General features: G+C 41.8%; 1 protein-coding gene across 1 annotated transcript in view; it reads right to left on the bottom strand.

Moving 5' to 3' along the window:
• STK32B (serine/threonine kinase 32B) overlaps nucleotides 1-13,366 on the bottom strand; it is a 437,513-nt gene that overhangs the window by 423,247 nt on the left and 900 nt on the right. The gene's annotated exons all lie outside the window — the stretch shown is intronic.

Raw genomic sequence — 13,366 nt, 5'->3', positions numbered from 1 at the left:
TGAGGTTGGTGTGGCTGGAAAGACGGGCAGATTTGTGAGCTATTTAGGAGATAAAATCAACATAGCCAGGTGCTTAATTGGATTTGTGGGGATAAGAGAAAAACCTGAGACATGTTGTCTTCTGTAACTGAAGGGATAATGATACTATACACTAAACTAGGAAATTCTGGAAGAAAGTTTGGTGAAGTTGTGTTGAATTTGAGATAATAATTCTTTTGAGATATCCAAATGGAATTATAAATAGGAAACCAGAGGTTTGGAAATCAGAGGAGAAATATGAATTAAGGTAAAAAATTATTGAGTCTGGCCAGGTGGGGTGGCTCACACCTGTAATCCCAGCACTTTGGGAGGCTGAGGCGGGCAGATCACTTGAGGCCAGGAGTTTGAGACTAGCCTGGCCAACATAGTGAAACCCTGTCACTACTAAAAATACAAGAATTAGATAGGTGTGATGGTGAATGCCTGTAATCCCAGTTATTTGGGAGGCTGAGGCAGGAGAATTGCTTGAAACTGGGAGGCAGAGGTTGCAGTGAGCCAAGATCATGCTACTGCTCTCCAGCCTGGGCAACAGAGCAAGACTCTGTCTCAAAAAAAAAAAAAATTACTGAGTCACTGTCATATAGCAATATATGTTAGTTATTAATTTATTGACTCTCAGCTCCAAATCAAATTTGTGATATTGGAGCTGAACCCTGTAGACATTTCTCCTTTTCCAGCTGGCCTCGTGCTAGGCATTGCCAATGAAGGCACAGGCGAGACACTGCAAGATCAGAGTGAGAAGAAGGACTTTTCTTCCTTCTTCCAGTGTATTTTCCACGTGGCATTCAGCGGGTTGGTGTCTAGGGGACCTAGTAGCCCTCATCTAAGTGGCACACATGGCCCACTTGCAGCCACTCAATGGGCTGCCTATTCTGGCAACAATGCCTTCTCCAGAGACATCTGAATCACAGACTTCGTGGAGAAGGGGGCCGCCTTCTAAGTTTCTGAGTTCTTTTACGTGTTCACTCTTCCTCAGCCCTAGAGAGACTAGGTGTTTTGCTGAAGTTGCTGCTTCTATACCACCTAGAGTCCTCTTTGACTCTACTTAGTAGTTAACCTTTTTACTGGTTGACAGTTCTTGGAATTACATTTTCCCTTTTTGAAAACTGGTGTAGGTTCGGGGTCCTGACTGCACCCTGACTGATACAGAGTGATTGAACATGCAGGGGTTGACAAGATCACCTAGGGAGATAGTACAAAAAGCTAAGTAAGAGGTCCAATTGCTCAGTCTTGAACTCCAGGCTTCGTTGCAAGTGACAGGAAGCCAGCCTTGCGAAGAAGAAGGAGAAGGAACAGCCAGAAAAGCAGGGGAAACCTTGGAGGGTGTAATGTCACCGAAACGAAGAAGAAATATTGCATCCATAAATAATATGCATAAATCGTAAGGTGGAGAAGGTTTTCTTATGGAGAAATATATTTTATATATTATATAATTATATATGCATATTTATATATTATATATTTATATATTACATATGTATATAAGTATATATTTATATATTATATATGTATGTAAGTATCTATGTAATATAATTATATTATGTTTATATAAGTACATAATTATATTATATAATAAATATATCTTTGCATGTAATATATTATAATAAATATATATCATATATAATTATATTTTTATATATTATATATAGTGTATAAATATACATATTTATGCATATACATATTTATACACAAAATATAAACCACAAGGAAACCACAAGGAAAGCTTAGTAAGTATGACTAAATTAAAATGAAGGCATTTATGATGTCAACAGATCTCATAAAGGGCTGGAAAAGTGAAATTGCAAAACAGAATAAAATATTTGCGGCACATAACTGACAAAGAAATGTCACTACAAGTCAATCAAAGAAGACCGACTTCTAATTAAAAAATTAACAAAGTTATGAACAAGAACTTCATAAAACCAGAAACATGACTGGGAACTGAATATATAAAGACACTTCAACCTCAATAAAAACACAATTTAAAACAATGAAATACTATTGAATGCTCAATCAATTGGCAGATACGAAAAGTCAACAGTAATAAATATTGGCGAGGAAATAAAGGTATGCTGTTCGATAAGTTAGCTAATAGCCACATGTGACTTTTGAACACTTTAAATGTAGCTAACCCAGATTAAGACATGCTGAAAGTGTAAAATATGCACTCAATTTCAAAGACACAGTGTGAATAAACTAATGTAAAATATCTCAATAATTTTGATATTTATTACACACTGAAATGACAATATTTGGCCAGCACTTTTGGAGGTCAAGGCTGGTGGATCACTTGAGGTCAGGAGTTCAAGACCAGCCTGGCCAACATGGTGAAACCCCGTCTCTACTAAAAATACAAAAATTAGCTGGGCATGGTCGCGGGCACCCATAGTCCCAGCTACTCGGGAGGATGAGGCAGGAGAATCACTAGAGCCTGGGAGGTGGAGGTTGCAGTGAGCCAAGATCGCACCACTGCACTCCAGCCTGGGTGACAGAGCGAGACTCTCTCAAGACAAAAAAAAAAAAGATAATATTTGGGGTATGTTTGGTTAAATAAAATGTATTATTAAAAATTACATACGTGGTTCACATTTGTCGACTGAGTCACATTTCTATAGAACAGTGCTGATGTAGAGCAATGGAAATGCCTACGCACGGCTTGCCAGAGTGTAAATTAATATGATCATGTTGGTAAACAATTTGCCATCATCTTATAAAATTTGGACACACACCTGTGCTATGACCTAGCAGCTCTCCTGTGGCACATATCCTAGAGGAAATCTGATATATGTGCAACAGGAGACATACACAAAATCGTTCACAGCCATACGGTTCACAAAGTAAAAACTAGAAGCAGTACAGTACAATCAGTGTCTGAAGAAAAAATAAATGAGTTACTCTATAGTAACTGAATGGAACAGTAATGAAAATGAATAGATGGCAGCTACTCACAGCAGCATGGATGAATTCTAGAAATGCAATCTTGAGTGAAAACACCAAATTGTACAGAAACACATAAAACATGTTACCACTTTTATAAATTTCAAAAACAATAAAAACTGGCCGGGCACGGTGGCTCAAGCCTGTAATCCCAGCACTTTGGGAGGCTGAGGTGGGTGGATCACGAGGTCAGGAGATCGAGACCATCCTGGCTAACACAGTGAAACCCCATCTCTACTAAAAATACAAAAAATTAGCCGGGCATGGTGGCGGGTGCCTGTAGTCCCAGCTACTCGCTACTCGGGAGGCTGAGGCAGGAGAATGGCGTGAACCCGGGAGGCGGAGCTTGCAATGGGAGCTGAGATTGTGCCACTGCACTCCAGCCTGGGCGACAGTGCAAGACTCCGTCTCAAAAGACAAACAAACAAACAAACAAACAAAACAAAAAACTAAACATTGTATTGTTTAGGAGTTCGAAAACATGGGAAAGGGACTGGAGCACATTCCAGGAGCTTCAGGGGAACTCTACATACTCTATTTCTTCTGTTGGATGGTGAGGTTCATGAGTTGGCTCATTTTCTGTGTATCCCAAAAAGACACGACTTACAGTTACCTGCTGCCTTCAAAAACAAAAAGATCACGATGACCCTAGTGAAAGCTGCTTAATTAAAATGAGGAGAAGTTAGATGTAGTGATTTGAGGAATATGTTATCACTGAGAAACTGAAGACACCAAGTGTGGGCTGCTTTTTCATGAAGCTCTGTTATGAAAGTGAGGAGAGTTGGGTAGTAGATCTTAGGTAGCATGGGGATTAGGGAGAGCTTATCTTTAAAACAGAAGGCGCTCGTGTACAGATAAATACTGAGGACAGGAGTTCTGCTTCTGGTGGACTGGAATATTTTTGGTCAACCTTCCTGCTAAGTAAAACTGTAACTGCACAAAATATACTTTTGAAAAATCTGTTTGGAGGAGTTATAGAGCTATCAAGGGAAGAAAGAACTTTGGTACAAATATCCAGGAGAAAGGAAAGTTCAAAGAAATGGGCACAGCAAGTGGAACCTGCCAATCGGGAAAGCAGATTCCAAGAAGCTGAGGAGCTACTTTGGAAGCACTCACAGGCTTCAGGGAGGGGACAAATACTGAACATCAGGAACTACCAAAGAGGAGGAGGCTTGGTAAACACCCAGGCTTTAGTAAGAACACCACAGAGCTACATTCTAGCCGTAAGTGTGAAATATAGACCAGCCCTCACAGGACTCCAAACCATTTGAATCTCTGTGAGGATTTAAGATGAAGCATTATTCCTATCACCTCTAGCACAGATGCCTGCAAAGACCAGAAGGAAAATCTTTCTAGGAAATATAATATCATTCGAAGCCTCAAATCATCTCTATACTATTTCTTATATAATACCCAGCATGTAATATTTTTACAAAAAGGCAAATTAGAGAACAAGACATGCTTAAAATGAAACAATAGACAATGGAAATAGACCCACAGGGTTACCAAATAATGGAGTTATCAAACATACCTTCCAAATGAACTTGGTTAATATGCTTAAGACATTAAAAGGCAAGTTTGAGAATTTCAGCAGAGATTTGAAAGCCATAAAAGAGAACCCACGGACAATTCTAGAACTAAAAACACAATGAATAATATTAAGAAGTTAATGGCTGTACTTCATAGCAGACAGACCTGAAGTGACTCAAAAAGAGATAGGCCAGAAGAAAATATTCAGACTAAAAACAAGGAGAGAAAAAAGAACAAAAGGCAAAGAAGTATTGTCAAAGCCAGATGGGGCATAGTGATAAGGTCTAATACTTTTGCAATTTGAGTTTGATAATGTAAGGAGATGGGGAAAATGTCAGAACCAATGTTAAATGACAAAAAAAAAAAAATCCTCCAAAACTAACAAAGCCACTAAGATACAGATTCAAGAAGCACTAACAACAAGCAGAGATGGCCGGATCATCATACCTATGCACATCATCCTTAGGTTTCTGAAAGGGGATATAAACTGTTAAAAGCAGTTTGGCAAGAAAAACATGAAAGCTTAAAAGGAGCAAAAATAGAACTGGCAGCTGTCTTTTGCTCAGAAACAATGGAGGGCAAAAGACAATCACATCTTCAAAATGCTGAAGAAAAAAACCTGCTGACATAGAATTTAATAACTGGCAAAAGACTCACTCATAAGTAAAGTCTAAATAAAGACATTTTCAGACAAGTACAAAGTGAGAAAATTTGTCACTACAAAGCATGCAATAAAAGAAATGAGGAAGAGAATACTTCATCAAAGGAAACTAATTCTATTGGAAACTCCTAAGTGAAATAAAAAATAAAATGTAGAATACGTGAGTAAATATAATTAATGATCTAAGGCTCTATCTCAAAAACCTAGAAAAAGAACAGTAAATGAAAGCAAAAAGTGTACAGAAGAAAATTATTTTTTAAATCAGTGAATCAAAAAGAAAACAGATAAAAATTAAAGCAAAAGTTATTTTTAAATATAAAAACTGATAAACCAAGAAAGGCCAATAAGAAAAATGAAAAAGAAAGCACAAATTACCAAAATCAGAATAGAAAAAGGAGATATCACTACAGATCCTACAAACATTGGAAAAGATAATAAGAGGATATTGTGAATAACGTTACGTCAATAAACTTGAAACTTATCAATAATAACAGTCCTGGCTGGGCGCGGTGGCTCACACCTGTGATGCCAGTACTTAGGGAGGCTGAGGCAGGCAGATCACCTGACATTGGGAGTTCAAGACCAGCCTGACTAACATGGAGAAACTCTGTCTCTACTGCAAATACAAAATTAGCCGGGCACAGGGGCACATGCCTGTAATCCCAGCTACTCGGGAGGCTAAGGCAGGAGAATCTCTTGAACCTGGGAGGCGGAGGTTGTGGTGAGCCAAGATCACACCTTTGCACTCCAGCCTGGGCAACAAGAATGAAACTCTGTCTCAAAATAATAATAATAATAACAGTCCTTCACAAACAAACTCTCCCAAAGTTTGGTATACTTCCTAATTCTTTTAATGAGACCAGTATAACATTGATACAAAAACTTAATAAAGCCATTAAAAAATGTCTCTTCCTTCCTATTCTCTGATAGTGTTTGTAGAGGATTATTATTATTTCTCATGTTTGGAAGAACTTACCTATGAAGACATCTGAGCCTTGACTTTTCTTCATGGGAAAGTTTTATTACAGATTTCGTTCTATTCTGATATTTAAATTTCTCCTGTATTATTTTCAGCAAGTTGTGCTTTTAGAGAGTATTTTGTCCACTTCAAATGTATTGGCATAAGGTTTATAATATCTTCTTATTAAAAAGTTACAAACAAAATGTTGGCAAATCAAATCCAAGAATATATCACATCATGATGACGTGGTGTTTACCCCAAGAATGAAAAGTTGATTTAACATTTAAAAATCAATCAGTATAATTCTTTGTCTGATCACAAAAAGAAGAAAAGTCACATATCATCTCAATAGATGCAGAAAAAGGCATTTGTTTACATTCAACTGCCATTAACAATAAAAACTGCCAGCAAATCAGGATAGAAGGAAACAACTTCAGTGTGATAAAGGGTATCTACAATAACAATGCAGCTAATATAATACTTAATTGTAAAATAGTGAACGCTTTCTCTTTGAGGGTGGGCTGGTTTGGGTAGGTGTACCAGTCAGGATAGGCGTGCTTACACTGTGGTAATGAGCAGCCCCAAGTCTCAGTGGCTTAAGACAGCAAAAGAGCAGCAGCTCACACCTGGAATCTCAGCACTTTGGTAGGCTGAGGTGGGAGGATTGCTTGCACACAGGAATTCAAGATCAGTATGGGCAACACAGACCCCAAAACCCCAGCTCTACAAAAAAAAAAAAAAAAAAAATGGCAGCTGGGCATGGTGGCTCATGCCTGTAATCTCAGAACTTTGGGAGGCCAAGGTGGGCAGATCACCTGAGGTCAGGAGTTCGAGACCAGCCAGGCCAACATGGTGAAACCCCATCTCTACCACAAATACAAAAATTAGCTGGGCATGGTGGCATCTGCCTGTAATCCCAGGTACTGGGGAGGCTGAGGCATGAGAATCACTTGAACCTGGGAGGCAGAGGTTGCAGTGAGCCGATACCATGCCACTGCACTCCATCCTGGGAGACAGAGAGATTCTATATCAAAAAATAAATAAGTAAAATAAATAAAAAATAAATAAATAAACTAGCAGAGCATGGTGGTGCGTTCCTGTGGTCTACTTTGTAGGCTGACATGGGAGGATTGCTTGAGCCGGGGAGGTTGAGGCTGCAGTGAGTCACAATCACACCACTGCACTCCAGCACCACAGACCCTGTCTCAAAAACAAACAAACAAACAAAAAAAAACAAAAAAAGATGGCAAAAGAGGCTGTCCCATTCATGCCATGTCTCACTGCAGGCTGGCTAGCAGTGAGTGTGATCTCTGATCCATGTTGTTCTCACTCTGGGAACCAGACTGAAATAAGTTCCACCATGTAGATCATTGTGGTTGCTCCAAGATAGAGTGATATAAAGTGACACTCACTAGGTCTTCAATACTTTCTCCAAGATGTGACATATATCATCTCTGCTCAAATGGACCAAAACAAGTCACATGGTCTCACATAACTTCAAGGGGACAAGGAGGTATAATTTTGTGTGTGTGCATGAAAGTAAAGGGGAACAGGATGTTGGTGAACAGTGATAATGTTCCCACGTTGAAACAGGATATTGTCCCGCATTGAAAGAATGAGATATTTATATTGATGACTTCACAGATGGAGCACTTGTGGGAGATGAAGCAGAGGCCAAAATCTTCAATGAATAAGGGTACTCCAAGGAGGTCACAAAAATCAAGGACTGAGAAGAGCAAGACTCCAGGATTGCTAACAACGTTGACACCCATCTTTTCCTTGGTTGGCTCTAGCTAACGGAATGACCTCAGTCTTAATAGAGTGTGTTTTTCTCTTCTTATGTAATTCAGGTCTGCCTGAACTAGAAATTCTCCTCTGGTATCCTAAACTATGTGTCCTCACTGTTCTCTCTGTTCTCTAAACTAGAATATCCCTTTAGGGTGTTAGGACCCTCAACGTTCTTTGTAGAACAGTTTCTTCATCTCAGTCTGCCATTTCTCAAAGTCCAGATTTTAGATAATGGTGTAATGCTAAGAATATCTGTTTTTTCCAGTTCTCCCGGAAAAATGCCTAGGCTTAGCACCAGATTATGCTGTTTGATCCTGCTAAAGTATTGATCCTTTATCTCTTGAGGCATTTAAACCCTTCCCTCAAGACTCAGCATAAATCCTGCCTCTATCCTAACACCTATTCACTTCAGCTCATACTGTTGGAAAGCCAACCCCCGAGTTCTAGGTCCCTTTACGATCCCATAAAGCAGGAATTTTGTCTTACCTAGAAAGGAGCAGGGAAAAGCTTTGCCTTCTCTCTCATTGGGAAGAATGGTGACATCCCGAGTCATGCTATGCAAGAGTCAGAAATCATCACAGGCTGCCATTTAGCTATGTCCTATCTCTTTTGGGGAATTTCTTGTGAGTTCTCTGTGCACCATGATTAAGAGCTGCCAAGCTACTGGCAGTGTAGGGTCCACTCTGAAAAACCAGTTCTCTGCTCAAGCAAGTCTCAAGGTCAAAATTGAAGGACAGGTGTAGGAAGGCCATTCTCGTCTCAAATCCAAGGCATAGTCTCCAATGACCTTACTGGAAATAAATCAGTTTGTTTCTCAATAGCTCCAGAACCCAAAGGAATGCAAGAAATTGGCCCCCAATAAGTGATTGTTTTCATCTTCCATTCAACAAATGGCCGCTCTATGCCCTCGTTGGCCTTATTCTAGGCTTTGCAGACACAAAGGTGGAAAACAACTAAGTGCTGTTCTTTAGGAGGTTGCAGTCTAGCGCAAAAGGTGGATGTGGAATCAAATGATTAAGTAGGATACACCAAAGGGTCCCAACCTGTGCTCCAAGGAACACAATAATAACAGGTGGGGGGGAATGGATGTTTTTTGTTTCTATCTGCCTGCCCAGCATCCACTTGCCCTTTTTCCGTTGATACTCCAATATCCCTTGGGAAAATTCTTCACATAGACCCTTATTCCAAATGCCTCAAGTAGAGCTGACTCTACCCCCTGAATCCAAAAGTGGGCATATGACGCAGTCCAGCCAATTAGAGCTTCAAATCTCCATGCTCACAGTAATTGATTCAAGAATACCCAATACTCAATTAGAGCCCATCAAAGTAACCGTGGGACATTTTCTGCAACTACTACGAGAAAGATATTCTCTTTTCCATACTCAGAGTTCTGGAGCTATCAACATGGAGGTGGTGGGAGCCCCGTGAAGAGAGAGCCCACCTGAGAATAAAGCATAGAATCCAGGAATGAAGATTCTTGATATGATGGGGAGCCTGGTTCCAGCCATGGCTGATGAGATTGACACCTTCATTCATTCACTCATTTATTTATTCACCAAAAAATTACCAGGCATCTATTATGTTACAGGTGTTATTTTAGGCCTTAGGGATACAGAAGTGAATAAACTATGCAAAACTCCTACCTTAAGGAGCTTGCAATTCCTTAGGAAGAAGCAATCACATAAGATCCCTGTATTGAAGGCAGTGATCCCCAACCTTTTTGGCACCAAGGATCAGTTTCACGGAAGACAAATTTTCTATGGACAGAGGGAGGACAGTTTCAGGATGAAACTGTTCCACCTGAGATCATCAGGTGTTAGTTATATTCTCATAAGGAGTGTACAGCCTAGATCCCTCACATGCACAGTTCACAGTAGGATTTGCACTCCCGTGAGAACCTAATGCTGCCGCTGATCTGACAGGAGGCAGAACTCAGGCATTAATGCTCCCTCACTCGCTGCTCACCTTCTGCTGACGGCCCAGTTCCTACAGACCATGGACTGATACCAGTCCGTGGCCCAGGGGTTGGAGATCCCTGATTTAAGGTACTTGCACTGAGTGGAGACAGACAGACAATAATAAAGAAAATAAGTAAAATAAATATTATGATAGATGGTGGTAATTTCCACAAAAAAAATAAAGCAAGGAAAAGGATTTGGAGTGACATTTTAAGTAGGGTGGTCAATGAGAGTCTAATGAGTCAACAACATTTTCCTGGAGATCCGAAGGAAGTGAGAGTGGGCTGGGGAGGAGATGCCCTCGGGCAAGAGGGGCAGATGCCAGGGCTACGGTGTGAGGGTGCAGGGCAAGTCAGACGAGCAGGAAGGAGGCAGGTGAGCCGGGAGTGACAGAGGAAGGTGCAGTCTCAGAGGGTAGCACCTGATGGGCATCTATAAGGACTTCAGCTTTTATTTTCTTAACGATGCAAGTTGTGCCTAGGGCTGGAGGGAGGATTTGAGGGTGGGCTGAGCAGAGCAGAGGATTGATCTGGCCCATGGCATGTTTTAACAGGATCACTCTGGCTGCTGCATTGAGGGGACTGTGATGGGAGTAGGGACAGACCATGTAAGGACTTAGGGAGGTGACTGTAATCATCCAAGCAAGAGCTGTGACCATGGCTTGGACAAGAATGGTAGTGACAGGGAAGGCAAGAAATGGCCAGAGCCAAGTTATTCCCCTAAAAGCACTTTGTGAGCCCGGGCAACAGAGTGAGACCTTGACTCTAAAAAAATAAATAAATAAAAATAAATAAAATTAAAAATTAGCCAGGCATAATGATACAAGCCTATTGTCCCAGCTACTTGGGAGGCTGAGATGGAAGGACCCCTTGAGCCTGGGAAGTTGAGGCTGCAGTGAGCTAAGATCCCACCGCTGCCCTCCAGCCTGGGTGACAGAGTGAGACCTTTTGTTTTTTAAAAACAAAAAAAAGCACTTAATGTTGCTTTTCCATCATTTGCAACTGGAGGAGGCTCAGCTAACGTGCCCTTTTTCACCAAATGTTAGATGCCATCCACAATAAAGCCACCATTATTTTACGCAACACTTCGAAAAAAAGCAACTCTGCCAATTAATCTGTGGCATGATCCTTTCTCTGCTTATTATATATCATGTGAGCAGGAACAGCTATGACCACTTGCACACGATGAGTTAAACTTTTGCCTTAAGAATGTGGATGACGGTCCTGTCACAATTACACAATGGCAAATATTTAGCTGTGGTTTAACATCAAAGTACTTAAAAATCAGACTTGTTCTGGTCAGGCAGGTGTTTGCATCTTCAACCTTCAACCACGCAATGACTATGGTTTGGGAGAGCTTGTTTGTTCACTGGACCATGTCACTCCCTGCTTAAAACCCTTCAGTGACTCCAAAATGCCTACAAGATCAAGTCCAAACACCTGACCATGGCCACTGGGCCCTTTAAGGCCGGCCAGGCATTCAGCGTTCATCTTTTGTGCCTTCCAGCTTCACACTCCACAATGCAGGAGTACTAAGGCCCCTCAATCCCCCCACATGAGCCAGGCTTACTCTTTACCATCTGCCTTTGCACATACTCTTCCCTTTCTCTGAAATGTCCTTCCCCCTTCTATCACCCACTTCTTCCCCCTAGGTAACTCCTGCCATTTCTGCACATGCCAGTCTAAAAGAGGAGGCCTTTTCAGATCCCTCCCCCGATTCTGAGTCAGGGACCCTCCTCCAGGATATCAGAGTGGCCTGAGCTCACCCACGTCAGGGCACTTACACACCCTGTGTTGTCCTGGTGGTTTACTTGCTCTGGGAGCAAATTGTTAACACTTCGCCTTCATCCTCCTCATATTCCTGGTCCCCAGCACAGGGGTGGGTGCAGAAAATATGAACAGTAAATGCCTACGAAATAAATGAGTCGGTCGGTGGCAAGTAACACTGTTTTACCTGTACTAGGAAATGTGTGAGAGATACACTGGCAAAATCAAACAAGTTATGTTTCACTGGGCTGGACAATGGCAAAATGAGGAGAGCCCTAACCTTTTATTTATTTATTTATTTATTTATTTATTTATTTATTTATTTATTTATTTTGAGATGGAGCTTCACTCTTGGTGCCCAGGCTGGAGTGCAATGGTGCGATCTCAGCTCACTGCAACCTCTGCCTCCCCGGTTCAAGCAATTCTCCTGCCTCAGCCTCTTCCCACCAACATGCCAGTAATTTTTGATTTTATAGAGACAGGTTTCACCATTTGGCCAGGCAGGCTCTCCTGACCTCAGGTGATCCATCCTAAATGACAGAGACTGTTTTCAATATAAGGGTGGCAAATTTCGTCTGTAAATAAAAGAGAAAGATGCTAGGAAAATTAGCAAAAGCATGACCTTTGACCCAGGCTAGAACCACAAGCCCCTGCAATTGAGGGTGATGCTGCATAGTGTTCAAACTCTTATTGGGACACGCAAAAGCCTCCATTACCTCCGTGCCCGCCTCTCCTCTGTCCACAACTGGCTCCTTACCTGCTTACCTGCACATGCTCCAGACTAAAGATCAGGAAAAGCTGGGGCCTCTCTGTGCCCCCAAGACCCTGCACTGGTTTCTCAATGCCCTTATCACCATGGACGGTCATTCAGGGCCATCAGACTAGGAACTCCTTTAAGGAAGGCTCTCGTGGGCCTGACACAGCAGGTGCTCACTTAACCTGTGTTCATCTATCTTTTTGAGAAAGGCTGTCCAGGCAGGCATCTGAGTAGCACTCACAGCCTTGGGAGTTCTAGAAGCCATCCATGATGGACGCACACAGCCAGTGCCCTGGGTAATGATGACAGGCACAGCTTTCAAAGCAGACTGTCCTGCCTCAAGCCCAGCTCTACTTCTTACCAGCAGTGACCAGGACAGCCCCCTTTCTAAGGTAGCCACCTCAAGGGGCATGAAAAGGATTGAGTGAACACTATGTGCTAGCATGGCTGGAACATAGTAAGTGCTCAGTATGTCTCAGCTCTTACCTGGGGCACAGAGGAGACGGGCGAGTCAGCACAGTAGGAAACCAGCTTTGAGAGGCAGAGGGCTCTTAACAGATAAAAAACGGCACAGCTCGGTACTGCTTGCATTTATAAGGCACTTTTCACGTGGATTACTAGTGGTTAAGCTTCAAACAACCCTATAAAGTAGGTGGTATCATAACTCACATTTCATAGATGAAGGGACTAATGTTTCAGAGAGGTGAAGTAAGTTTTCCAGGGACACGCTGCACTGGAAAGAGGGTTCTGCTAGTCCAAATACTGAGCTCTATCGACCTGAACCGCAAGGACCCAGCCAGGAAGTTGAAATGAGGTTGGACAGCCTACACCACTTCTGCGCCAGGGGGAGGCTGCCCAGAACAGGACGCCCTCCTAGGAACCACAGAGTTTAGCAAAGAAAAGTTTCTCTCTGTCCTGGGTGATTGAGGAGAGCTGCATCCAACAGGCCCTTGCACGAGACCAAATGCG

Source organism: Hylobates moloch, unplaced genomic scaffold (assembly GCF_009828535.3).
Source record: "Hylobates moloch isolate HMO894 unplaced genomic scaffold, HMol_V3 SCAFFOLD_17, whole genome shotgun sequence".
NCBI classification, from domain to species: domain Eukaryota; kingdom Metazoa; phylum Chordata; class Mammalia; order Primates; family Hylobatidae; genus Hylobates; species Hylobates moloch.
The sequence above is the reverse complement of the archived record's forward strand: the minus strand, read 5'-3'. Positions and strand labels throughout refer to the sequence as shown.